This window comes from Palaemon carinicauda, chromosome 24, assembly GCF_036898095.1.
Source record: "Palaemon carinicauda isolate YSFRI2023 chromosome 24, ASM3689809v2, whole genome shotgun sequence".
Lineage (NCBI taxonomy): Eukaryota > Metazoa > Arthropoda > Malacostraca > Decapoda > Palaemonidae > Palaemon > Palaemon carinicauda.
In genome coordinates this window covers 80,681,468-80,708,967 of record NC_090748.1, presented here as the reverse complement: position 1 = coordinate 80,708,967, position 27,500 = coordinate 80,681,468, and the positions used below count along the sequence as shown (strand labels likewise).

General features: G+C 40.8%; 1 protein-coding gene across 5 annotated transcripts in view; it reads right to left on the bottom strand.

Annotated features, from left to right (window-relative positions):
* LOC137618174 (uncharacterized) overlaps positions 1–27,500 on the bottom strand; it is an 82,314-nt gene that overhangs the window by 47,912 nt on the left and 6,902 nt on the right. For 2 of the 5 annotated variants that reach the window (XM_068348237.1, XM_068348238.1), the window contains exon 1: positions 22,791–23,052. The exons of 1 other annotated variant lie outside the window; for it this stretch is intronic. The gene's annotated coding sequence lies outside the window, so the exon portion shown is untranslated. Of the gene's footprint in view, positions 1–22,790; positions 23,053–27,500 lie in introns of those variants that run through there. 2 more of the 5 variants (XM_068348235.1, XM_068348234.1) reach the window with 1 other exon arrangement.

Genomic DNA, 27,500 nt, shown 5'->3' with positions numbered 1-27,500 from the left:
AAAAATCCCTTGATTGCGGTCCGGAAGTTCTTATGATTGGCCTTTATTTTAGGGCTGCCTTCAACCATGTTAATCATGAGGTACTTGCCTTCAAACTCAAACAGTTGGATAGAGGTGTATCTTTTCTTGGCATAATTATTCCTTTTTTAAGTAATTTACTGTAAAGAACCGTTGTTGATGGGCAACATAGTGAGAATGGTTATTTGACATCTGGTGTTCCTCAGGGTATTGTTCTTAGCCCATCACTTTTCATACTATATACTGCACATGTGATATGTGGTTTAGCCTAGAAAACAAGCTCGTTGCATATGCAGATGATGCTACTCTTTGCATCAATTCCATCTCCTAGAGGTAGATCTGTGGTTGCTGAATCCCTTAACAGAGATCTAGCTAAAATCAGTGTACGGTGCAAATAATGGGGCATGAAGTTGAACATTGACAAAACTCAATGTATGATTGTAAGTAGGGGGGAGGAGAGTGGCTCAACTTCTGGATCTCTGCACTAATAAGGTTTATTTAACTATATAATACTCTTTAAAATTTTAAGTGGGATTCTTGATTGCAAATTTACTTTTTAGAAACACATTAGGTCTGCTTCTTCTTCAACTGCACACAAAACTTGCTTACTGAGAAAGTCTCATGATTTTGATGATCAATCTAATCTAAAATGATCCATTCTTTCTACCTTATTTCGACTATCGTTCTCTTGTATAAAAAAAAATTTATATACAATCTATATAAATAAATTTTTATTATCATTATATACACACACACACACACACATATATATATATATATATATATATATATATATAAAATACACAATAACATCACAAACTTTTTTAATGACAACCTTTAGACATTAACAATACTATCTTCTCATTCAACTTCATCGAGTGCATTAATCAATTAGTAGCGCATAATAACCTCATAATACGCGAATTTCAAAAAAATGTACTAATACCTCTGAAATACAACCTGTAGCTGATTGAGAGGCTGGTTTTAATTTTGTTAGTTGAAAGTCATGCTTGACTCCATACTGAAATGAACAGGCACTAAAACCAAAATTTAATACATTAACTTGTATGCAAGTTTAAAATCAACACAAGGACATTTTTTTAATTAATAATAGAATTGATAAGTATAACTCTCTAGTTGATTAAAAAGAAGTGTTCCCCCTAACAGATAGATTCATGAATTTCGGCCATTCAGCGCCGTAGAGCAAAAGGGAAGAAATGACGCAGTTGCACAATAAAGGAAGATGGAAGAAAGGAAGCAGGAACAGAGGCAATATTGAAAGCTAAAAGGTGAGTTCACTTATGGACCAAAGAGTGAAGCAACTGATGGCGATACTTCAAACACCCAACTCCCATCTTTAAGGATACCTTAATATACCCTTTAAAGGATAATGCACATGTTGCATATATAAAAAACCTACATCAGTCAAGTCTCACATGCCTGTGCATGAATGCGTTTGTGCGTTCAGCGAGTTTCACTGAAGTGCAATTACCTATTACACTGATATACAGAGGTTGAAACAACCAACACAGAACACGTGTGCTTCAATTAGCGGACTTTGTTGCGTTGTAATTTAGATGAAGGACATCTGTTGGCAGCTGTGACGCTCATATCACAAGGCATTTCCCGAGATTTCGAAGAGAGAAAAAGTTTCACCAAAGTTATGTACACCCTATCGTCGGGATTGAGGAGGCAATTCGACGCTAAAAGGACAGGTGAGGGAACAATCAATCCTGCAGTCCTCCAAAACGATAAGAATTAAAAGATGGTTTACATAAAGGGGTAAAATAAATACCGGGAACGGCGGTAAAATGAAATTGCGCACACAAGACAAATGGTAGATAAATCAAATAAATGGAAAATTCATCGATTAAGCTTGTCTACTGTATATTTTATGAACAGTAATAAAGAGCAACACCTTTGAAAAGCGACACCGTAACTTCCACCTCTTCAGTCGTAGCCAAGGGTAACTACCATATACACACCTGTTGCTATAATGCGTACTCTCTTTCAATTACTCTACCCCCTCCCCCTACTCGATTAGGTTTGCTCGACATTCCCACATTAGATAGTACTGGTTACAACACAGCTATCGATATCATGATCCAGGTGTTTGCTCCGTGGAGCTGTTTGATTCTCATAGTTGTATATGATTTAATAACTACTAGTATTCTTCAATATATTGTAACAATTTTTATCTTTAATTCTTTTCTGTTAAAATTGGTATATCTACATACAATATTGAGTACGGTACTTTACATAACCAATAGTATACTTTGAAAATAAAAATTTAAAATTTCAACCATCAACACAACAATCAAGTCCCACTACTATTCATCCTTTCTCTCTTTCTCATGCAGGTGTCAGTGGGCACAGTGGTTCAATCCACAACTGCTCTCCTTCCGGCTCCTCTAGGGTGCCTGATTTTTATGTCGACCACCTGCTGCTGGGCTGCTCCTGGACTACCCCCTGCCGTTACAGGTCATGATGAGTGTTGGCAAACTGATTTTCAATTCAAGTTTAAAACCATAGCTGCACCTGATCTATAAACCAGGCTTGCTCTGTGCTGAGCATTGCCCTTAGCAAGACTAACTGCGAGTGCTGAGGTTTTCTACTTTTGGGGGCTAAGACTGATGGTAAAACGAAAGCCCCGAGAAATCTACAACGAACGAACAAACTATTCAGAAATTTTGATATTATAAGACATATTTCTTGTAAGTGATTATCATTTTTTTCAAATATAACAATTAAGACAAAATATATATTTAATTTTATCGCTTCGAGCTAAATCCAACACACTGTTTTTTTTTCACGGGATGGAAAATATAAGACCATTTCTAAAGTTACCCCTTCACAATGGTTGAAAATGCCAAACACTAAAACGAATACATGTGATTTCATGTAAATAAAAAAAATACTCTTGGATCCTCCACAAACAATATTACGTTTTTTTTCTAATTTTTGAGACACTAACAACATTAACCTACCAAATTCGTATCCAGTCTTATCAATTATAATAAAAAATAGCTACTCATTTATTTTGATCTAAATAAGTAGCCAGATTTCAATACTGTACGCACATCTAAAAAAATAAAATTGAAGACAGATTAGACAATTAACCAATGGTTTAGGATTCAAACCATGTGGTCAACACAAGCATGTCATTGAAAGGAAAATAAACACCAGAAAAGATCAAAATGGGGGATAAAAGAAAAAATAACTAGAATCAACACACGAATAGCAGGAAAATAAAGATGTCCGAATATCCTACATGAAAAATCTAAAATGTATAAAATTAAGATTTTGAACATGAATTGTGTATAAAAACTTAAGTGTAATACAATAAGATAAATATGTGTAAATATATCAAACACATATAAAGAAAGCAACGCCAGTTGCAGTACAATATGTTAGGATTATTTGAAAAAACGAATTTAGGTACTTGTGACAGAGCCTCTCTTATATTACAAACCAAAACCAGCAACAGTACTTCAAGAAAAGACATTTCAGTTTTAGAATAAAGATATGGAAAGTCCCCATGTGCTACGAAACACGGCATCATCATGCCACAGACAACTTTAATGGTTCATTGGATTAAAAAGACAAATAAGAATTTAGATATGATGATAATGGAACAACAATAAACTATGACCTATATATTTGATTCGTGAATTTAAGCCAAAAGGATCTGCACTGGAACATGGGAATCCATTCAGTATCAATGTGCAAATGGAGGGAAAACATCGCAGTTGCAGTATGAAGGTTAAGAGGTTGGACAATAGGATGTAAGAAAGGAAGCGTGAAAGAAGGTACGGTGGTAGAAAGCTAAAAGGGGAGGGGAAGTTCAAGACAAAAGGAAGCTGGAAAGGCCTATAAGTAACGCCTATAGTGTCCTACTTGAGGTGCACTGATGGCACTAGCACCTTACGGGCTTTATAAAATGCATTTTCATGAAGAATTATCTTCTAGACATGGTGAAAATGCTTATTTGACCACAGTACGTCAAGAATAGACCACTATAATAATATTGTCTATGTTTTTTCACAAAGTTATGGCTTATTTGTCAGTCTGAGGATTTGAATAGATTTATAGATTTGGGCTACATAACTCCGTGGTGGGGCCTGAGAGGCCATTCTCTGCCTAAGTGAAATTTGGGGTAAAACCATGCAGTTACAATACTTATGAGGTGAAAGTAAAAGAACTTCGACAGCAAGATGAAAAAACGTTTGTGGGAACAGATATAGGAAAAGGATATAAAACAAGTGGAGTGGGGGGCTAAAGGAATGCTGCAAAGACCCTTAATTAATGTTTGCAGTGCACCACATATGAACTGATGGCACTACCCCTCTATGGAAAGATGGAAGAAAGGAAGCGGGAATGGAGGTAAAGTACGATTTCAAGCAAGTATAGCCAGGGGCCAAAGGAATAATGCAAAACAACGTAGGGTCCACTTACGGCACTACACCCTGAGCTAACTCACAAAGAGGGAGTGCGTCATCGTCAGCTGAGGAGCAAGACCGAAGTCAAGCTCTGAGTCGGCTGCAAGTGGCTTTCACGGACAGCAGTGAAGGTGCATCAAAGGAGAGTGACTCCCTGAGGAGGAGGGCAGAATCTCATTGCTAAGGGAAGAGGCAGAGTCCTTCATTGCTAAGAGAAGAGGCGGAGTCCTCCATTCCTCAGGGTAGTAGAGCAAAGAAGGAAGAAGTTTCCTTGTCCTCGAGGAAAAACTCCAAAGAGATGCAAACTTCTTTCAATGCCTGCATGCCGACTTTGATTGGCAACAATCACATCTGCAGCAATAAAGAAACAAAACAAAAATAACAAGTTAGCCAAAGGCCAATCAACATAAGTTGAGAGGCAGAGAGGGACGACATCCGATCTCTACCAAGCCAAAAGAAAAAGTGAGGAGACAACACAAGTGTGTAAACTCCAGATACACAGGCTTCTTTCACTTCCTGCATGCTGACTACAATCAGCAACATTCGCATCTATAAAAATTAAGAAACAAAACTAAAAAAGCAAATTAGTCAAAGGCCAATCAAAAAAGGTTGAGCGGCAGAGAGGGACGACATCCGTTCTCTACTGTCCCAGAAGAAAAAGACAACACAGGTGTGTAAGCGGGGTAGACGGTGCTACCCCTAACCCCCACTAACTAGCAATGGGGTAGCTATACTGTGCTAAAAGTCTTATGGCTAGTCTTCCAGCTTCGCCAGAAGTATATTCCCTAATATAGAACGAAAGGGTTTGCATTAGTGTCAAAACAAATAAGACCTTAAGAGAAAATTGTTAGCAAGTATAAAATTGAAATTGTGAACCGAAGAAGACAAAATAGATATAAGATCGGTGATAGTAAAGACAATTTCGCAACAAAAGAAAAACTACAAATTTTAAAAACAATTTGTATTTTTCCTAGCTATACAAACCTGAGTAATTTATATGGATTACTCCTTTTCTCATTTTCTATGACCAGACAATCAAAGAAAACTGATTGCATCATACTTAGTTGCTAAGTAATCACTGCACATGCAGCGTAGGAAGCCTATCCATGGCGCTTAGTTGCTTCCTTACACTCTCCTGGTCAAAGCCTTGAGGCGGGATCTTTGATAAATGACTCAGGTTTGTATAGCTAGGAAAAATACAATTTTATTTGAAAATTTGTAGTTTATTCCTACGCAGATACAAACTTCTGAGTTATTTATATGGGAGTCTTCCTTAGGTGGGAGGAAGTCTCCATTAAAAGGAATGCCCTTAATCCCTAATAGACACAATTACTATAACTAATAACAAGAGATCAAAGTTAATAATTTATGAAGTGTAGCCGGCTCGTGAAGAGGCAAGGACGTACGTTCTAGTTTAGAGGATTTGTTTTTGCCAAGGGTAAAGTCATATGAACATGACGTGTTCCATAATATTAAATATTCAATATATCATCAAAAACTAAAATTCAAGGCATTCTTATTTTCATTAGGGTGAAGTTCTAGTGAAGGCTTCAAGTCCAAACAAGATATCCCAAATGGTATTTTTCTTTTGTTTTTCATAAAGACAGCAGAGTTCTTAGCTCCAAAGTTATCTGTTATTTTGCGCAAGTTAGCAAGGAGAGGAGCTTTTAGCAATTGTTAGAGAATTGGTAATGTTACTCCTCTATGTAAATGTGTTTGTGGTAGCTCAAGTACAACTGATTATCACCCAATTTCCATAACTCCCATATTATCTAAAGTTTTTGAATGTCTTCTGACAAAACGTCTTAATAGGTTTGCTGAAAGTAATCATCTGTCCCCTAGTTTGCAATTTGGTTTTCGTAAAGGACTTAGAGCATGTGATGCCCTTCTTACAATCTCCAATGCTGTACAGAAATCCGTTAATTGTGGTCAGGAAGTTCGTACGATTGGCTTTGATTTTAGTGCTGCCTTTGACCGTGTTAATCATGAGGCCCTTGTTTTCAAACTCAAACAGTTGAGAGTGGGTGGGTTGTTTCATAGCATTATTATGGATTTTTTAAGTAATAGACCTCAAAGAGTTGTTGTTGATGGGCACCATAGTGAGTATAGGAATGTGGTATCTGGTGTGCCACAGGGTAATGTTCTTGGTCCATTACTTTTCATACTATATACAAGCTTGTTGCATATGCAGATGATGCTACTCTCATTGCATCAATTCCATCCCCTGAATATAGATCTGGGGTTGCTGAATTTGTCTCCTTCAATTGCACAAAAAAATTGGCTAACTGAGAAAGTCTTTCAAGATTTTCGGTGATCAATCTATTCTGAAGAAGAGTTTCAATTCTTTCATTCTACTTTGTTTTGGGTATTGTCCTCCTGTTTGGTCTTCAGCTGCTGATTCTCATCTTAATTTGTTGGACAGAAACTTACGGTCTATTAAATTTCTTATTCCTGATGTAGATATTAATCTTTGGCACCATCATTCAATTAGTTCATTATGCATGTTGCATAAGATTTTTCATAATTCTGACCATCCTTTACATTCAGATCTTCCAGCACAATTCCATCCTGTTCGTAATACTAGGCAGGCAGTTAATTCTAATAGCCAGGCCTTCTCCATCATGAGGCTCAATACTACACAGTATTCTAGAAGTTTTATTCCAGCTGTGACAAAGTTGTGGAATGATCTTCCTAATCGGGTAGTTGAATCAGAAGACCTTCAAAAGTTCAAAGTTGCAGCAAATGTTTTCATGTTGAACAGGTGACATAAGTCTTTTTATAGTTTATATATGACATATCTGTTTTGAATCTGTTACTGTTTGTAGAATGATATATTGTTAATTTATTCTCATCATTTATTTGTTTCCTTATTTCCTTTCCTCACTGGGCTGTTTTTCCCTGTTGGAGCCTTGAGCTTGTAGCATCTTACTTTTCCAACTAGGATTGTGGCTTGGGTGGTGAAGGTAAAGGTAATCTCCCTTAGTAACAATTATATACTCATACAATATAGAGAATAAATGATGCCTGACATAAAAACAGTAGGAGAGTACAATTAGATGATTTGTTGTGCTACAACAATATGGCCTAAATAAAAGTTGGCTAAAGACCTGTGTGTATAATCTATAAGACAGTGGTCCGTAAAAGTGGTATGTTTCTTCCATACACCAGCTTTAAGGATTTGTGCTACAGAGTGGTTTTTGTGGAACGTGAAGATTGCAGCAAGCGATACTTTCCATGAAGATATATAAGCTTTCAGGATTGTTTCTGTTAACCAGAAAGAGATAATGTTTCTGAATGAAAAATTTGTAGATAATTGGTATTTTTCCTACTGATACAAACCTTCAGTTATTTATTAGGGGTATTACTTTCGGTGAAGCTGAAAGGACAAATCATTAAACTACCCATCCCGCTAGTTATTGGGGGTTTGAGGGTAGCTTGCTACCACTCCCACTCACACACCTGTGATTTAGCTCACCTTCCTTGGAGGTAGGACTTCAAGGGGGATAGGGTAGGCGGGTGAGTTTGTATAAAATGCTAAAGGTTTGTATTGATAGGAAAAATACAAATCATCTACAAATTAGGTATTTGTTCCATAACTGGAATACAAACCTACTCTATTAGGGGTGACTCGCCCATTTTGAGGATGGACGTCCCTGCCAATCTGGCTTTTTGGCTTTACTATAGGGACTCCTTGTATTGAATATATTGGTACCAAATATAAGGAGTCCCTCCACCTTGCTAGATCCTGCTATGCAAGGTCTGCGGCCTACGCAAGCTGTGTGTCAAGATAAGCAGTGCGACTGTCAAGGTGAAAGTTATTCAGAGATTTTGTAGGAAAAACTGTTGTAACTTAAGACTTAACCAATACCAGCTCTGCAGGGTATGGGGACGCAACAGTATTGACACAATACTAGGTACACAAGGGAGCACGGTTTACCCGCAGTGGTTGAGATCAGCTTGTGCAGAGAACCCAGGCTGCTGCTTTCCCCATAAGAGGGGATGATGAAGAAAAGAAAAAGAGCCAGTCATTCCTTTTCATACATGCAGACTAAAGCTGGGTAACAAGGCCCTCAACCTTCTGCTACTTGTCCAACAAGGAGCTTGAGGTATTCAACCAGCTGTTCTGCATCCACCACAGGACCAAAAGAGATCATATCGAGTTCCTGTGGGTCACATCTTGCAGAAAAAAAGTTGTGAAAGTCGCCTGGAACATTCACAAACTTACTTGTAGAACCTGCATCACAGAGTAATCTGCTTTGAAGAGCCAGGGGCACAGCTATGCCCCTGACATCGTGGGTTGATATGCTGGAGGAATATCTGATTTCCGAGCGTGATTGAAGACTCTGTGAATCTAGCAGAGATGATTTTTTGTTGATTCTCCTCTTGTCTCTCCCAGTGCTGATGACAAGAGAGGGCACCCGGGTGGGCTATAGCCGTTCTCTTGAGGTAGAGCCTCAAACCTCATCCCGGGTACAGTAACAGATGATCTGGATTGTCAGTTACCGAGAGGAGACTTGTTGCCTGGAAGGGGTTGGATCAAGAATCTTTAACCTCTGGAGACAGTGTCTTGGCGACAAACTCCGGGACGAAACTGAACGTTGCCTTTCACCATTCTCATTGAATGGGCAATGTTGAATGAGAGACCATGAAGTTCCTTGACTCGTTTGGCCGCTCTCAAAGTGTGTAGGAACACTGTCTTCTAAACCAGTTGAAAATTTGTTGCCTGGTGAAGTGGACCGTAGGGAGGTCTCCTTAGAGACCGTAGTCGTCGAACCATGTTCCGAGAAGGTGGTCTCAATTCCGACTGGGGAAAGGCAGTTTGTAAGTCTGCATGAGTTAGGAAAGATCTAGCGATGAGGGGATGTCCCTTCCTTTCAGTTTGAAGGCGAGGCTCAAGGTTGAGTGATCGACTTTACCTGCCGAATCAGAAAAGGGGGTCTTTTCTTCCTGCAAATACTCGAGGATTCCGCTATTGCTAGAATAGAGGTATCAAGTGGAGAGATACACTTTCCCATGAAACCAACAACAGAAGACGTTCTACTTTGTCTGGTAGACTAATGCTGATGAATTTATGATATCCAGACACCCTCTTCGCAAATTGTTGCGAAAAACCTCTCTCAGAGAAGAGGTGCTGGGTAGTCTCCAGGCGTGCAATCATATTGAAGCAATAGCTTGTGGTATATGTCGAAGTGTGGTTATCTTTGAGTGCAGAGGGTTATCTTGGAGACTGCATCAGGAGCTGCAGAAGGTTCGGAAACCATTTCGCATAATGCCATAGGAGCCATGAGTGACCTAGAGAGACTGACGGATGTTCTAGCCTTGTTGAGTACCCTTCTCATCAGACAAGATGGGGACGAGACGTAAATGTAGTTGTTGTACCCACCGTTGTTGGCATGCCTCTTGCCTTGGGGTCTAGGACTGGGGAGCAGTGGAAGCCTGAGGTTCAGGGGCATTGCAAACAGATCCACAGTTGGAGAACCCCACAAAGTCAAGACTTTGTAGGCTACAAGGTGATCCAAAGAGCATTCGGTACACCTTATCTGAGATGCTGTGCTCAGATTGTCGGGGAGCACATTCCTCTAGTCTGGAATGAAGCAGGCTGATAGCCGTACCAAGCAGACTTCAGCCCATTTTAGCATTTATACTGTATAATGGGAAGAGGCTGCAAGCAAATTCCTTCTTGCTTGTTGATGTGAGCCACTAAGTGGTCTTGTCACTCATCACACCGCTGAGTGGCCCATCAGGAACTGATGAAGCTGTTGAAAGACCGGTAATTTGGCCTTCATCTCTCAAAAGATTTAAGTGTAGGTACTTTCGGCCTCTGTCCAGAGGCCTGAGGTCGTTTGGTACATCATGATGGTCGCTCCTCCCTTCTTTAGATGTGTCGATTGTCGACTGCCACCCATCCCTTGAGATCCGTCCACTCCTCTGGTCCCATGGGGATCAGAATGTCCAGGGAATCAAAGGCCTGATTCTAATCAGACTCAAGCTGCCACTGGAGAGAACGAATCCTGAGGCAACCATTGGAAACTAGACGGGCCAGGGATGATAGGTGTCCGAGGGGACATAGCCACTCTGGACTGGGAGTTCTTCTCGTCTTGAGAAAGGATCTTGCGACCTTCCTAAGCCTCGTTACCCTGTCTTTGATGAGAATGTTTTTGTGGAGATTGGTGTCTACAATCCTTCCCTAATACTGTATACCAGTCTTCAAAAATGGAAGTAGGGAAGACTTCCCAAGGTTTACCATGATCATCAGATCTTTGTAAAAAAAAAAAAAAAACTACAGAAGTTTGGGTGCTGACACAATGTTGCCACCGAGTCTGCTATGATCAGTCAGTCGTCCAGAAAAAGGAGGAGACGAATGCCAATCCTGTGAACCCATGATGGGTGTTGTGGAAAGATCGAAGCACAGTGCCCTGAACTGGTATTTCTTGTTGTCTAGACTGAATCTCCGATACTTCCTTGAAGATGGATGGTTTGGGACCTGAAAGCATGCGTCATTTAGGTTAAGCGTGCACATGAAGGCATGTGGTCTTACCCCTTGTCCCAACTTCTCCAACATGGTGTGGACATCAGCCCAAAGGGCAACCTCCTTGCGGATTCTTTTGCATAGGAATTTGTTGAAGCCGGGGTCTTGACTTGTGGAGGAAAGGATGGGATGCAATACCCTGTATAAGGATTCTTCCCTGAGAGAGAACTCCTTTAACTAATAGAAGTGGGTAAGGCAACGCTTGACCTTACCATGCGCCCTGACGTGGTTGATGCTATTCCTTAGAACAGCATCGTTCTGGAGAACGTTAACCAATGGACAAGAGCTGGGTATCATGGCTACTGTGCAGTTGGAAAGTGCTTGCGAGTAGTCACCTGTCGGCAAGCCACTGATGGGGACTGTCCATCGCCTGCCGATCACTTTAATGGATTAATGTGATGGCGAACGGAGGGTAGCGAGAAGTGTGTTGTTTGCGTTCTGATCTAGGGAACAACAGGCAGAGGTTGACTAGAGTGTCGAGTGACAAACTGCTAATGATCGGCGAATCGGCGATCTGTGAGCCGAAGATGGTAACTGACAAGCAGACGAAGACTGTCTGGTCAGTCAGCCAAGGAAGGTTGGCGATCAAGGAGTTGACATTCGGCTTGGAGCACCCTGAGAAACAGCAGAATGGTTTAATGATTGCTAGTTGGTGATCGGCAAGCCATTGATGATCAGCGCTTGGAGGTCTGAAAGGAAACTTGGAAATCTGAAGATCGAGAACCATATGGTTAGAGAAAGGTTTGACGAACGGAGTGTTGAGCTAATGATTGGTGAATGGCGATCTAGTGATCAGCGATCGGAGCATTAGCAAATGGTATGCTAGCGATAGGCAAGCTAGCAATAGCCGACTATCGAGGAATGACGATAGACGAGCTCGAGATCAGCAAGCTGACAATTGACTATTAGAGATCTGGGGCTCAGTGATCAGCAAGACTAGGGTCAATAATCAAAGAAAGATGGGCTAGCAATCGTCGATTGGCGAGCTAGTGATCAGCAAGCTGACGACTGGTTATCGACTCACAATTGGCGATCGGCAAGCTAGCAATCGGAGATTGACGTGTCTACATACAGGTGGTCTGTGAGCTAGCGATCTGCGAGCTAGAAAAGCTAGTAATCAGCTATCGGTGAGCTAGCAATCAGCAAAACTGGAGGTCAACGATCAGAGAAAGATGATCAGGCAATTGTTGGCGATCTGGTGATCGGGGAGCTAGCAATCAGCAAATGTGGATCTAACAACCAACCGGTTGATGATTTCTCATTAGTGGAAGACGAGCTAACAATTGGCGATCGGCGAACTAGTGAACAGCGGTCAGCGAGCAGGCAATTAGAGATTGGCGAGTTAATGATTGGCAGTTCGCAATGTCCAGATCATGTTTGCTGACAGTGGCACTGTCAGAAAAACCTCCTGAAGAGAAAGGGACCAAAGGTTCCCTGTGAGAAGTCTCGACTGATGGTTGATGTGGTGGGTCCGCCGTCAAAGATGGAATCTTCGGGATCTTGAAACCTTCAGTGAAGCCTCTTCCCTCTTTATCCGACGGGCACACTATAATGCATTTGCGGGGAGGGGAATGGGGTGATGGCAACCTGTCAAAAAGTTTATCCTGTTGTTCCTTTTGACTTTTGCACGAGTGCGCAGGAGAGTGCTGGCGCGTTAGCGAGCACAGTTAGCAAGAGACCGCTTGTGGGGTGGAGAGCGGTGGGCGCAGGAAAGCGCTGCGCAGGAGAGCACTGGTGAGCAGGTGAGTGCTGGTGCGCAGGTGAGAGCAGGCACACAGCAGAGTGCTGGCGAGCCGGAGTTTGCTGATGCACAGGCGAGCTCAGGTGCGCTGATGAGCGCGGGCGAGCTGGAGAGCGCTTGCGAGTTGGAGAGCGCTGGAGTGCAGGAGACGCTGGTGAGCTGGCGAGCAGGCAAACGCTGGTGTTAGAACGGCGAGAACGTGCTGGAGAGCACCGGCGACCAGGAGATCGCATTGGAGAATGCCGAAGCGCATGAAAGCGCTGGGGAGCACTGCCGCGCTGAAGAGCGTTGACGCACTGGAAAGCGCTTGCGTGCTGTGCTGGAGAGTGCTAACGAGATGTTGGTGAGCGCTGGTGCACTGATGAGTGCTGGCACGTTCGTGAGGGCAAGTGATATCCCACCTCACCCAGGGGGAGAGGTGGGGATGCTTCACTAGGGGGGGGGGGGGGAAGCACACCATCTCTCGAGGACCGGGGTTGACCAATAATCAAAGGGGCTAATCTACCACTCAACGGTCTCTCGAAAGAGGCCGATCGAGTAGGAGGTTATGAAGAAGGTCGGGAGGCGGAAGAAGAATCCTTGGGTTTTTCCACTTTTGTAGAAATCTTCAAAAGACGAATACCCAGCTTTGACTTCTTCCACCGGCACCCAAACCTTTCCGACTCGGAGGCAGACCACTCCCGACACTCACTAATTTTCCCTATCACACAGTTGACCTCTGTAGACGGGACAAATGGTGTGACGATCAGTGTCCACGGCCGACATGAAAGTACCGCAGGGCCGGCCTTCAAATCCAGGGCAGGTACACATGGTCGGCAGAAGCACAAACAAAAAGCAATTAATGGCAGTCCAAAATAACTTGGTGAGGATGAAGAACGGCAACGACTATTCACCATCCGCGCCAAAAGCAAAGTGAGCTAAATCAAAGGCGTGCGAGCGGGAGACACCCCTACCCCCGCTAACTAGTAGAATAGATAGTTGACCCACGCTAAAATTTTAATGGCTCTCTCATTTCAGCTTTGTCGAAAGTAATACTGTGCCCTAATAAATAGCGTATGTTTGTATTCCAGTTACGGAACAAATGACAAATTCGAAGATAATTTGTATTTTTCCCCAACTATTACAAACCTGTAGTAATTTATTTCAGAGAAGCTGGAAGATGGCCCTTAAACTAAAAGTACGAGGTGGCAACCCTGCCTAACCGCTTGAGCGGGCAGGCCAAGGGTGGCTAGGTGGTACCCAGCCACCTTTACATATACTTTCACAGCAGTGAGCTACGTAACTTTTAATTGCAGGCAGGACTTCTGGGGGACAGGTGATGGCAAGACAATTTATATAAATAACTACAGGTTTGTATTCGTTAGGGAAAAATGAAAATTATCTCTGAATTTGTCATTTGTTCCCATACCAATAAACTTCCATTATTTATGTAGATAACTCACTCTTAGGTGACTGGAAGTCGTAATTCTGGCATGGACATTGACCAACTTTTACATAGTACAGTACAGTATATGACTGTGGTCTAAGGAAAACTTTGACACTTCACTAAAATATACAAAGTGAGTATAATAGCAGCCTCAGCAATTCATTGCCATGAGAGTTATGTATGTCTTATATGAATACATTCCGAGTTTATATAGGGATTATTAAAGACGTTCTGTAACTTTAGTCTTCTGGAAGCATTTTAAATGTTGTAGATGAATTTTGAGCAATGATCTTTCTGTAATTTTTGTCTTTTCGCATTGTTTACCTCATGGAAGCGATGGGGACGTGGAGAGTATATAAATTTATGACATACTAGGCTACACAAGGGAAATGATAGTTACCTACAGAGGTTGAAGCCAGCTTGTAGAGACCCATGGTGTTGTACCCCAAGGGGTGGGAAGACGAAGATAGAAAAGCCAGACATACTCTCAATCATCTCAGTCTTAACCGAGGTAACCAATGCCCACAACCAACTGCTACTTGTTCATAAAGGAGCCCAAGGTATTCTTAAACCACTTGTTGAGCAGCCACCACAGGACCAATAGTAGATATACTAATTTCCTGTGGGTCACGTCTTTTAAATAGTGGACTGTGAATGTATTTTGTCGTTTCCACACTCCCGCTTGTAATACTTGTAACACGGAAAAGTTGCATTTGAATGCCAGGGATGTACTGATGCCCCTGACATGGGCTCTAGGTCATCAAGCTGGAGGAGGATCAGGGGCTAAGGCTCTTTCGATCACCAGGCAAATCCAGGATGAAACAGTATTTTTAGAGATCGTCCTCTTCACCCTACCAGAGCTAAAATAAATAAAAAAAAAAAAAAAAAAAAAAAAAAATAAAAAAAAAAAAAAAAAAAAAAAGAGATATTAGTCAGGGACACGTTGCTTCAGAGCATTTAAGATGATATAGTATCTCAAACTCCTCACTGGGCATAGTAACAACTGATCTAGGTCATTGGTTACAGAACGGAGACTCATAATCTGAAAGGGTCCGAATCCAGGGTCCAGTACCCCCGAACTTTGAGTCTTAGCAATGAACTCGGGGACAAAGCCTAGTGTCACTTCCCTCAAATCCCCTTGAATGGGCGATGTCATACAAGAGGCCATGAAGTTCACCGACTCTCTTTGCCGAGGCTAAAGCAAGCAGGAAAGCCCTCATCAAAGTGAGGTTTCGGTCAGTAGCAGGGCGTAATGGTTCATAGGTAGGTCATTTCAAGGACCTCAAAATGCAAACCACGTTTCAAGGAGGAGGCCTAATCTCTGACTGAGGACAAGTGATCTCATAACTGCATAAGTAAAGAAAGCTCCAACAAAGTGGAAATGTTCACTCCTTCCAGCTTAAAGGCGAGGCTCAAGGGTGAGAGATAGCCTTTCATGGCGGAGACTGAAAGGACCCCTTCTTCCCAAAGGTATACAAGGAACACTATTACTGGTAGAGAGGCATCGAGAGGAGAGATTCCTTCCCCGACACCAACCACAGATGACTGTCCATCTTCCAGGTACACAGAGGCAGAGGACTTACGCAAGTATCTGAACATTCTCTGCGCAACTTGTCAGGAAAAGCCATTCCGAGAGAGGAGTCTCCACGCGCGAAGTTTAAGTGACTGCATGGTTCTGTAGAAGGTATTTGCATGTGGTTGTTTGAGTAGATCTGGTCATGGAGGGAGCTCTCTCGGTAGACCTAATAGCTGCAGGAGGTCCACGAACCACTCTGCATGACGCCATAGCAGAGGTACAAAGGTCATCATTAGGTGTTTGGATGCCCTGGTCTTGTTGAGCAGTCTTCTCATCAGACAAAACGGGGGAAAAGTGTACACATCAATGTTGTCTCACCATTGTTGAAATGCATCCTACCATACAGCCTAAGAGTCTGGGACTGGAGAACAGTACAGCGAAAGCTTGCTGTTCAGAGATGTTGCAAACAGGTCTACAGTCGGGGAACCCCACAAAGTCAGGACTTTGTTGGCTATCAGATTATTCAAAGACCATTCGGAGCATACTATCCGAGTCGCTCTGCTCAGATTGTCCACAAGCACATTCCTCTTGCCTGGAATGAAGCGAGCTGATTGGGACACCGTATGTTCTGCTGACCATCTGAGAATCTTTACTGCAAGATGGCATAGAGGCTGCAAAAAGGTATTGCCTAGTTTGTTTATATAAGCCACTACTGTGGTGTTGTTGCTCATCAACACCACAGAGTGACCTGCAAGCAACTGTTAGAACTGATGAAGAGCTAGGTATACTGCTCTCATCTCTAGGAGATTTATGCGCTGGTACCTTTCTAACTTTGACCATTAGCCGGGGATCATGTAATGCAGGAAGAGCGCAAATGAGGAGCTTTAGATAGAGATTTGGGGGTGCGAGAGGAAAAAGAACAAGCTTTCCTTGCCCCTGAGGGTGAAAGATTATGCTTATCTTTCTTCTTTCTGCACAGTCCAAATTTCTCCCATTGGGAGACAAGCCACTGCCTACACTCTACACAAGGCAAACCCTGTTCGCAACGATGCCCTCTACACGAAGGACACAAAGTAAAGGTCGATATCCAAAGATGACATAAAGGTACCACACGCAGCACCCTCGCTCCCAGGACAGGTCCACACGAAGGCGATCAGAAGAAGCAAGCACAACTGAAAAAGAGAAAGAACAATTTTAATGTCCAATGACAGTCTTGGGAAGAGAGAGAGGAGACATCCACTCCCTACCGAGCCAAAGGAAAAAGTAACGTACCTCACAGCTGTGAGAGTATACTGTATATAGAGGTGGCTGGGTATTGCCCAGCCACCCTCAGCCTACCCACTCAAGCAGTTAGGCAGGATTGCCCTCTCGCACTTTTAGTCTAATGGCTACCTTCCAGCTTTGCCGAAAGAATATCCAAATAAATAACGGAAGGTTTGTTAGTATGAGAACAATTTACTTTTAACATATTTAATATTTCCTGTAATAACAGTTTAAACTTGGGGATGAATTTTCTTTCTTGTTATTAAATCTAAGTTTATGAAGAGAAGTGGGCCTAATGGTCCTTTTTAAACAACCGAGGTCCCAAATGGAATGCTACAAAATCCCTTGAATCCTAAAGTTCCACTGAAATATGAATGATGTCACACAATCGGGCTGTAAAAGGATTTTTTTTTAAGTGATGTTTTGTTAGTAAAATAAATAAAGACCGTATCTTTTTGCATACAGAGTTGTGGGATAGAGATATGTTGAAACCTGATAGGTTCTTTTGCTTCAAGTGTATCAAGTCAACTACGATTTTGTAATTTTAGCGTAATTCCATCAAACCAACTTCATTTGACAAAAATTACTTGTTTAATGTGAGCATGCCATTTGTGCTCTATTAACAATTTCAGTTTTGTTAAAATTTTACTCTAATAATCTAATGAATAAAAACCACATGTGGTTAATATCGTAATTTTTCGTTTTTCATCAAGGACCAATGAAATGGTGAGATTATAATGTATCTAGATTCTGATGGGCCAATTCATATTACAGAGCCCACAAAACGGGAGAAAACTAAACTTTTTTTTATACACACGCGCAGTAAGGTCAAGGATAACCACGACATCAGCGCAATCAGGCAAAACTTATCACAGTGCGCAAAGGGGTGGAGCTTAATAGATTAGGAACAAACATACGAAGTAACCGGAGCTACTCTCCGTGTCACTGTGAAGATAAAAAAGGGATTTAGAAAAAATCTTTATTTACCGTAGGTTAATTTAATTTTTTTCTCTCTTATTATGTATTTGCGAGGATAATGTATTAACAAATATTCATTTTTTTCACATGTTTTACCTGACAAAAATACATATACTGTAACAACAAAAGCCTTGGGTGGGTTTATTACGAAAAAATTAGTTAATATTTTTGTAGCAACAAACTCAAAGTAACTTTACATTTATTCCCTGTATCAGTACATTTTATGGTAATTGTGAGCATTTTGTGCTTCATATACAGTGAATGATTAAGTACCACAGGAAGAAAAATCACTATCTTCAACTTCTTGTATAGAATAATAAAAAAATAAGGTTAATAAGCCAAGCCTAGCCTAGCCTAAGAGCATGAGTGGTCTACTAAAAGTTTTCAAAGTGATATTGTCTGATAGGATAGGGAAGGGGGGAAGCCCATTTAGTTACTAAGAACCCAGCTATCTTAGGTTAGGTTAGACAGCATCCTTGTATTTTACTTATTCTGTGATTTCCCCAATACAAGAATCCAGAATTCCAACAGTCTCTGTTATCCATAGGTGTCCTGTATCTCTAGAACTATTCATCTCCAACAGAAATTAAGGAACCTTTTGAAGTTGGTTAGGACGACATGAACAAACACAAGAATACCATCTAGCCTAACCTAAGGGCTATGACAACCACTTACACAGCCGTAAGCTTAGGCTAAAACTAAGTCTCAAACCTGTTTTTGCTTCCTATTCAGCTTCTCTCATGGTAAGGAAACACTAATATTGGTATCATTACAGTTTCAACCATTATGGGAAATCTATTATATTAATATTTTTTCCGAGTAAAGCCCGTGATAACAAAACACTTCTCAATAAATTATTGTCGCTAATGCATACTTACAGAGAAAAAAAATATTTCAGGTATTGAAGGTCTTGACTTTTTCTAAGTTTAGTGTATATCTTTCCATGGGCATGCAAGGTACCTCTTGTTAGTTTGTATATCTGTTTTCATCTTACTTGACTCCTCCCTATTGCGTAATATGACAATATTTACTTGAATGCGCATTTCCTCCTCCCACTAATGTCGCTCCTCCAATCAAAATACTACTGGGATCTTTTCAAGAGTTATTATTGGCTTCCTGCTAGTAATGTCGCTCTTCCACTGAAATTAGAGTTTTTTTTTTCAAGAGTTATCGTTGGCTATTTTTTCCCTTATAATTTGTTTTCGTCTATGACAATGTTCACGCTTAATCAAATTATCATTCATTCCTGGCCATATTGTTAAGAAATTTTTTGTAGAAACTATCGTAAGGAAAGGCTTACGGAAATATTGGATGATTCATTTTGTCTCTCATTCTTACCCCAAGGATCTGTTTTTCGTGCAATATATAATTGCAACCGATAGTATTTTGTTTTTTTCCTATTTCATTGTGGGAGAAACGCCTGATTGTCGTTTGTTTTCGATTTTGAAACCTGCCGGTCTCTATACGTTCAGCACTCTCGTTACTTAACTGTCATGGATCCTCCGGTGCAGGTGTGCAATATATGTCGCTATTCATATTTTGAGGTGATCGCTCGAGCTGCTCCATCATTTTTTCATTACAGCCAGCCAATTGTATCCTCGACAATCTGAGGCACAACGTATTCCCATAGGTATAGATGATTCACAAGAGGCTCAACACAACCTTCCACATCTTCATCGTCAGGTTCCATTTAAGGTAAGAAGTGACTTAGCAAAATATATATTAAAATTTAGCCCGGGGTAAAGGGGGGTCGCAGGAAGGGGCGAAGCCCCCCCCCGGGTAGGTAAGGAAGGAGCTAGGAAGGACACTGCTTTTAGGTTAGGTTAAGTGGGATGGTTAGGTTAGCTGGTGATTGGGGTAGGTCTAGGGTCTGCGACCGGGGGCATTCTAGGTTAGGTTAGGGGGGTTTGTTAGGTTAGCTGGTTTAGTTTAGGGGTAGATCTAGGGTCTGTGACCGGGGTCCTTCTAAGTTAGGTTAGGGGGGGTTTGTTAGGTTAACTGGTTTAGATTAGGGGTAGGTTTAGGTAGGTCTAGGGTCCGAGACCGGGGGCTTCTAAGTTAGGTTAGGGGGGTTTGTTAGGTTAGCGGGTTTAGTTTAGGGGTAGGTCTAGGGTCTGTGACCGGGGTCCTTCTAGGTTAGGTTAGGGGGGTTTGTTAGGTTACCTGGTTTAGATTAGGGGTAGGTTTAGGTAGGTCTAGGGTCTGAGACCAGGGCCGTTCTAGGTTAGGTTAGGAGGTTTGTTAGGTTAGCGGGTTTAGTTTAGGGGTAGGTCTAGGGTCTGTGACCGGGGTCCTTCTAGGTTAGGTTAGGGGGGTTTGTTAGGTTAGCTGGTTTAGTTTAGGGGTAGGTCTAGGGTCTGTTACCGGGGTCCTTCTAGGTTAGGTTAGGGGGGTTTGTTAGGTTAGCTGGTTTAGATTAGGGGTAGGTTTAGGTAGGTCTAGGGTCTGAGACCGGGGTCCTTCTAAGTTAGGTTAGGGGGGTTTGTTAGGTTAGCTGGTTTAGTTTAGGGGTAGGTCTAGGGTCTGTGACTGGGGTCCTTCTAGGTTAGGTTAGCTGGTTTAGATTAGGGGTAGGTTTAGGTAGGTCTAGGGTCTGAAACCGGGGTCGTTCTAGGTTAGGTTAGGGGGGTTTGTTAGGTTAGCTGGTTTAGTTTAGGGGTAAGTCTAGGGTCTGTTACCGGGGTCCTTCTAGATTAGGTTAGGGGGGTTTGTTAGGTTAGCTGGTTTAGATTAGGGGTAGGTTTAGGTAGGTCAAGGGTCTGAGACCGGGGTCCTTCTAAGTTAGGTTAGGGGGGTTTGTTAGGTTAGCTGGTTTAGTTTAGGGGTAGGTCTAGGGTCTGTGACCGGGGTCCTTCTAGGTTAGGTTGGGGGGTTTGTTAGGTTAGCTGGTTTAGATTAGGGGTAGGTTTAGGTAGGTCTAGGGTCTGAAACCGGGGTCGTTCTAGGTTAGGTTAGGGGGGTTTGTTAGGTTAGCTGGTTTAGTTTAGGGGTAAGTCTAGGGTCTGTGAACGGGGGCCTACTAGGTTAGGTTAGGGGGGTTTGTTAGGTTAGCTGGTTTAGTTTAGGGATAGGTCTAGGGTCTGTGACTGGGGTCCTTCTAGGTTAGGTTAGGGGGGTTTGTTAGGTTAGCTGGTTTAGATTAGGGGTAGGTTTAGGTAGGTCTAGGGTCTGAAACCGGGGTCGTTCTAGGTTAGGTTAGGGGGGTTTGTTAGGTTAGCTGGTTTAGTTTAGGGGTAAGTCTAGGGTCTGTGAACGGGGGCCTACTAGGTTAGGTTAGGGGGGTTTGTTAGGTTAGCTGGTTTAGTTTAGGGATAGGTCTAGGGTCTGTGACTGGGGTCCTTCTAGGTTAGGTTAGGGGGGTTTGTTAGGTTAGCTGGTTTAGATTAGGGGTAGGTTTAGGTAGGTCTAGGGTCTGAAACCGGGGTCGTTCTAGGTTAGGTTAGGGGGGTTTGTTAGGTTAGCTGGTTTAGTTTAGGGGTAAGTCTAGGGTCTGTGAACGGGGGCCTACTAGGTTAGGTTAGGGGGGTTTGTTAGGTTAGCTGGTTTAGTTTAGGGGTAGGTCTAGGGTCTGTGACTGGGGTCCTTCTAGGTTAGGTTAGGGGGGTTTGTTAGGTTAGCTGGTTTAGATTAGGGGTAGGTTTAGGTAGGTCTAGGGTCTGAAACCGGGGTCGTTCTAGGTTAGGTTAGGGGGGTTTGTTAGGTTAGCTGGTTTAGTTTAGGGGTAAGTCTAGGGTCTGTGAACGGGGGCCTACTAGGTTAGGTTAGGGGGGTTTGTTAGGTTAGCTGGTTTAGTTTAGGGATAGGTTTAGGGTTTGTGATGAAAGATTAAGGTCTGTGGTATACTTAACAGCTTTCAGGATTGGTTTTCTAACCTAAACCATTTTTTTTTATTCTAAATATCATTTGACGCGGCCCCCCCCCCCCAAAAAAAAAAACCCCGGTTCCCACCTGGTGTCCCCCATAATTGTTGGGATGAAGTAGGGTCTTTCTGCATTACAACATATGAAACAAAAACAATAAAAACACGATTACAAACACTGATTTTTCTGGAAAACTCGTAGTTTTAACTCCAATTACATAGTAAATCTCTAAATCGGATGGTTTGCGGTCAAAATAAACGTTAAATCCGTTGAAACTACACTATTTCTAATGCAACAAATATATTTTTATTCGTTTCCCCATAATGGTTGAAACTGTAATTTTACCAGAATATTTAATAAATCGTATAACTTTAGCTTCATTTTGTATTTCAGACAATGAGCTAGGCCTACAGTATAAATCATAAGTAAATATTTAAGCCTAATATATGATACTTGACCTTTTTGGTATCATTGTACCGTATTACAGGGCAATGTAACCTCGGAAAAAAACCTATTTAACTTATAGAAAAAATGGTAATTTTGTATAGAATTTGTATTTTCCTACGGTTATAATAAATACAAGAAGGAAATGTATTGAGAAGAAAAGGACTGATTTACGGTTATATATCGGTTCCCCAGTATGTTTTCCCCACCCAAAACCCCGGGTTCCCAAAGGGGGTCCCCCATTATCGGAGGATATAGATGTATATATATTTCTGTAACTATTCATTTGCGACGGGAACGAGTGTTATTTTCGAAGGGAGCGTAATTTTTCCTATAAGAACAAGTAGTTGGAATACTAGGATACATTGCCATGTAATACACTACAATGAAACCGAAACAATTACGCTCTCTTCGAAAATGACACTCGCTCCCGTCGCAAATGAATAGTTTCAGAAATATATCACCCCACCTTGAGTTCCCCAAATTACTTTTGGGTGGTGGTAATCGGAAAACGATAATTTGCTGGAAAACAACAAAACAAGAAAGCTAACGGGAAAAAGGTACTTTACTTCTTACCTTACCAAATTGCGTAGCCTCAGAGTAGCAATAAAACCGAAACTTGTCATTGGAAATGAAGAGCGTTTCTGTTGCACATAAAATGCAGATTAGCAAAGTTATAAACACTGTAAACACACACTATCCAACCACGGTCTAAGATTGTTTGTGTTCTATTACCTTCACAATAAAATTGTCTCAAAATCAACTATACTATTAAAATATACTTCCAAAGTAGGATACACTTGTATGGCAAATTCTACAGTCCTGAAGGCTACTACAAGGACCCAGTGACTGAGTGACCAGTGTTGCCAGATTATCATTATAGGTTAGTCTAAAAATCCCCAAAACTCATGATAAAAAAATCCCCCAAACAACCCCAAAATCCCCATTTCCACAAATTATTTTCTTCTAATCATGTAACTATTCTATTATAGAAATTACTAACTATACTTCATATGAGTGCAAGCAAACAAATTGCAACAATATAAAAGTTTACTCATCTTTGTTTTTTTCGTCATAGAAATGAGTACAGAATATTCCCACCAGACACCCCAAATCCCCAAATCTAGGGATAAATCTCCAAATCTGGCAACATTGAAGGACCGTTATGACAATACACATTTACATTCGAATATTTCGCAAACTGTAAACTGTAAATTGCTGTCGAATAAACTTCTTCTTCTTCTCTTTACTTTAAAGACTGTTTTCCTTTTTCCTATTACACAAAGGGACGTCCTGACCCTGCAAACCCTACACAATTTGGTTTCATTGTATATTATTACATGGCAATGTATCCTAGTATTCCAACTACTTTTTCTTATAGGAAAAATTACGCTCCCCACGATTTCTTTTATTAACATGGTAAAATGGAATTAATTATCTGTGGAGACTCCAATCTTCAGCATTTGATTGGAATAATATCAATTGCTTAATAATACTGATTATGCAACTCCTTTGACTAGGTATACGTTGGACCTAGTTTAAAGTGATGGAATGAATAATATTATATGATTTGTATCTGATATATATGTAAAAGAGGTGTGCACTATCTCTCCAGTGCGTAGGCTTATTATTTTCAGACACCCTTTATAGAAACGCGCAGTGATGATGGAAATAAGCTTTAGACAAATAAAACTTCTCTCCTTGTGTATTTATTGATGAAGTTACAAAGAAAATAAATTTCGATATTCCTTTTAACGACGGTAACCAATGTTTGTTAGGGTCTGCGTGTTGACTACCTTATGACCTTATGTAAAAGGATGAGTAAAATCGAATATCACGCCATGTAGTAGGATATCTATGATGTTCACTGATGAAAAAGACTAAGGATACCCAAGACTAATTGTTAAAGACTGTCTCCTTGGTCTGATGAGGAAACTTTAGATGGAAAAGAGACATAAAGGCCCAGATAAACTATCAATCATGATTGTGCAATCTAAGTGGTTGTGCAGGCATATCCTTTAGTGAGTAGGTGTGATTGACAGTTTGCGCAGATGATTGAGTAGTGTTTGCCCAATCATAGTAGTTACACAATTATGACTGATAGTCTGTAGCGATGATTGCGCCAAGTTGCCAACAGCCCAGTTTTTTCTTTGGTACCATGGCGAGCGCACAGGACTCTTAAGATACGGGATGGGTTTTGAAAAGTGAATGCTATGTCAAATAGAAAAAATGCGAAAAATAGACCCGGGGATGATGATTTAAATGGAAAACGGAATTATCTCTGCTTCATCAACACCTCTCTCTCTCTCTCTCTCTCTCTCTCTCTCTCTCTCTCTCTCTCTCTCTCTCTCTCTCTCTCTCTCTCTCTCTCTCTCTCTCACTTGCAGGTAATTTCATTCCCTCCCTTCTCTCCCTTGTAGGTAATTTCTCTCTCTCTCTCTCTCTCTCTCTCTCTCTCTCTCTCTCTCTCTCTCTCTCTCTCTCTCTCTCACTTGCAGGTAATTTCTTTCCCTCCCTTCTCTCCCTTGTAGGTAATATTTCTCTCTCTCTCTCTCTCTCTCTCTCTCTCTCTCTCTCTCTCTCTCTCTCTCTCTCTCTCTCTCTCTCTCTCTCTCTCTCTCTCACGCGCGAATTTACTTCTTTTTTTGAACAACTCTTTCATCCACATCTTTTTTTTCTTACTTTCCTCCTCATCGTCTAAAGCCAGGATAATGCCTATTATACATGCTGCCTCTTTGTTCATCTTCACGCCACAAGCTTTAGAGGTGAACTAATGATTGCACAAACTTGATAGTAGTGTAGGGCTCAAACACTGTTTGCGCAATCTCGAAGATTGTACAATCATGATTGACAGTTTATCTGGGCCTTAAAGTAAGAAAGTGAAATCTTAAAAGCTAAAAGTACATGGGCACAATATAAAAGCGTAATGTGCCCATATAATTACTTATCAAGGGGAAAAGAAAACGAATACTATAAGAGAAAGATATGGGAAGCAACAACAGACATAAATTAGTTATATCGTCTCCTAAATTGTATAATGGGAATGTAAATTTAAAAAAGATACCAGGCGGGTTCAGCGACCAGGAACTATCAAATAATTTTCTAGAATTATTTAAAAACGAAACAGAAAATATAAAATGTGGTACACCAGATTCACAGATAAAGCTAGCGAGATTCGATAATATAACAAAAGACGGTGTCACCAGATTATCAAAAAGCAAAGGAAACAAACTGTGCGATCGATCAAATGCCAATATCTGAAATAACTAGAGAGATAAACTTTTCTAGTCTTGCCAAAATAATTACAAGAATGGTGAATGAAAGCATCGATGAGTGTAAGTTTCCCAAATCTTAGAAAATAGTTATAGTTACACCGGTTCTGAAAATTGCTCTGGGATATATTATTTATTTTATAAAATGCTAGAACATGTAATTATCGAACAACTATAGTCATTTCGAAAAAAATAAGCAATTAATGCATGATTACAGACTGCTTACAGAAAATTATACTTTACGGAGACGGCTATTTGTTCTGTTGTAAAATATGCTGGAAATGATGGCGAAGACCAAATGTGGTATTCTATACCACTCGATTTAAGTGCTGTCTTTAATAGCCTTGCTGCTGCTAAATTATTTACGATCCATCGGTATTGAAGATCAAGCATTTGAGTATCTAAAAGACTACTTGGTTTACAGAAACTACCGTGATTAAACTGGAAACTGTTATTCATCATATGAACCATTAAACAGAAGGATACTCCCAGGGAAGCATACTGGTTACATCTAGTGTATACTAACGGTACTACAGAGGCATGGAGTGAAGTTTAAATTGCATGCAGATGATACACAAATTTACTTCTTCATAAATTATATAGATGATACTGCTGAAACTTCAAGCCAAAGTCTCACCAGTGTTATGGAAGAGGTAACAATTAAACAACTAAAATAAAGCTGAGTTTATGGCGATTAAGGGGGGGGGGAAGGGCAGCTTAACAAGGGGAATATTCAAATAAATATGAATAACAACTAGGTCCCGATATCTGGTAAAATTCCTATAAACTAGGAATATCTCTTGACTGCAACTCGTCTCTAAATGCTGAAATAAACAATGTAGTAAAAAAAAAAAAAAAACATATCTCATAAACATTTTTTTAGCACTTGGATGAACCTTCTGTAAAGAAACTTGTGCTAAACTGTTATTACCAGGATTGAATATTGTTACTCCATATCTACCGAAATCTACCCAAAGTGCAACTTGGGTAATTATAAAACAATAGCCTACACAAGAGAAAGACTGATTAAAAGTTTCGCACCCGGAAATAGGATTTTTACATAGTATATTAATTGAATTACACTTATGGCTGCCTCTTAAAGTTAGAATAGAGTTTAATATATGTGCAATAACCTATAAAGTTATCAGAAACGAACGTCTAAAATATCTAAACGAATTGCCACATATCGTGCAGCCAACAAATGGTGTAGACACGAGGATAGTTACAGATGATTTCAAATTATTGGAACCAAGATATACTGTACTTTTATAATTTAGGTTTTCGAGCTTTCAAATATGCGACTCAGAGACTGTACAACAAGCTCCCACTAGACACCCGAAAGACTGAAGATATTAAGGCTTTCAAGAAGCAACTGAAGACTTTCTAGTTCTCTAAGTGCTTCGATAATGTGGATTTGACAATAAACACAAACTATAGTCCATTTCTTTTAGCGAGTCATATTTGCACCGACTCGCAACGGTACCCTTTTAGCTCGGAAAAGTTTCCTGGTCGCTGATTGGTTAGAATTATCTTGTCCAACCAATCAGCGATCAGGAAACATTTCTGAGCTAAAAGGGCACCGCTGCGAGTCGGTGCAAATATGACTCGCTAAAAGAAATGGACTATACGTAGCGTGATACGTATAATAATCAAGAATGTATATGCCAAATTAATGTATAGGTCCTGTAGCAAGGTTCCTCGGCGCGATAGCGCTAGGAAAGCAGCCCTTAAAGTAAGTAACGTATCACAGGTAAAGAGCGAACGTGCACAACTCATTAATTATACGAAAAATTCACACTCTTTATGATCACTAAGAGAAGACTAGGCTTGTGTCTTCATAAGATGACTAATGATCTATGACCACTATAATACAAATACACAGACGGAATTTATATCATCATTAGGAATTTACTTTTTTTTCAGAATCTCGGGACGTATAGCAAAATGACGGAAATGCTCAAATTAACTTGAACAAGGAAATTGTTATATATTTTGATATAATATAACAACTGAT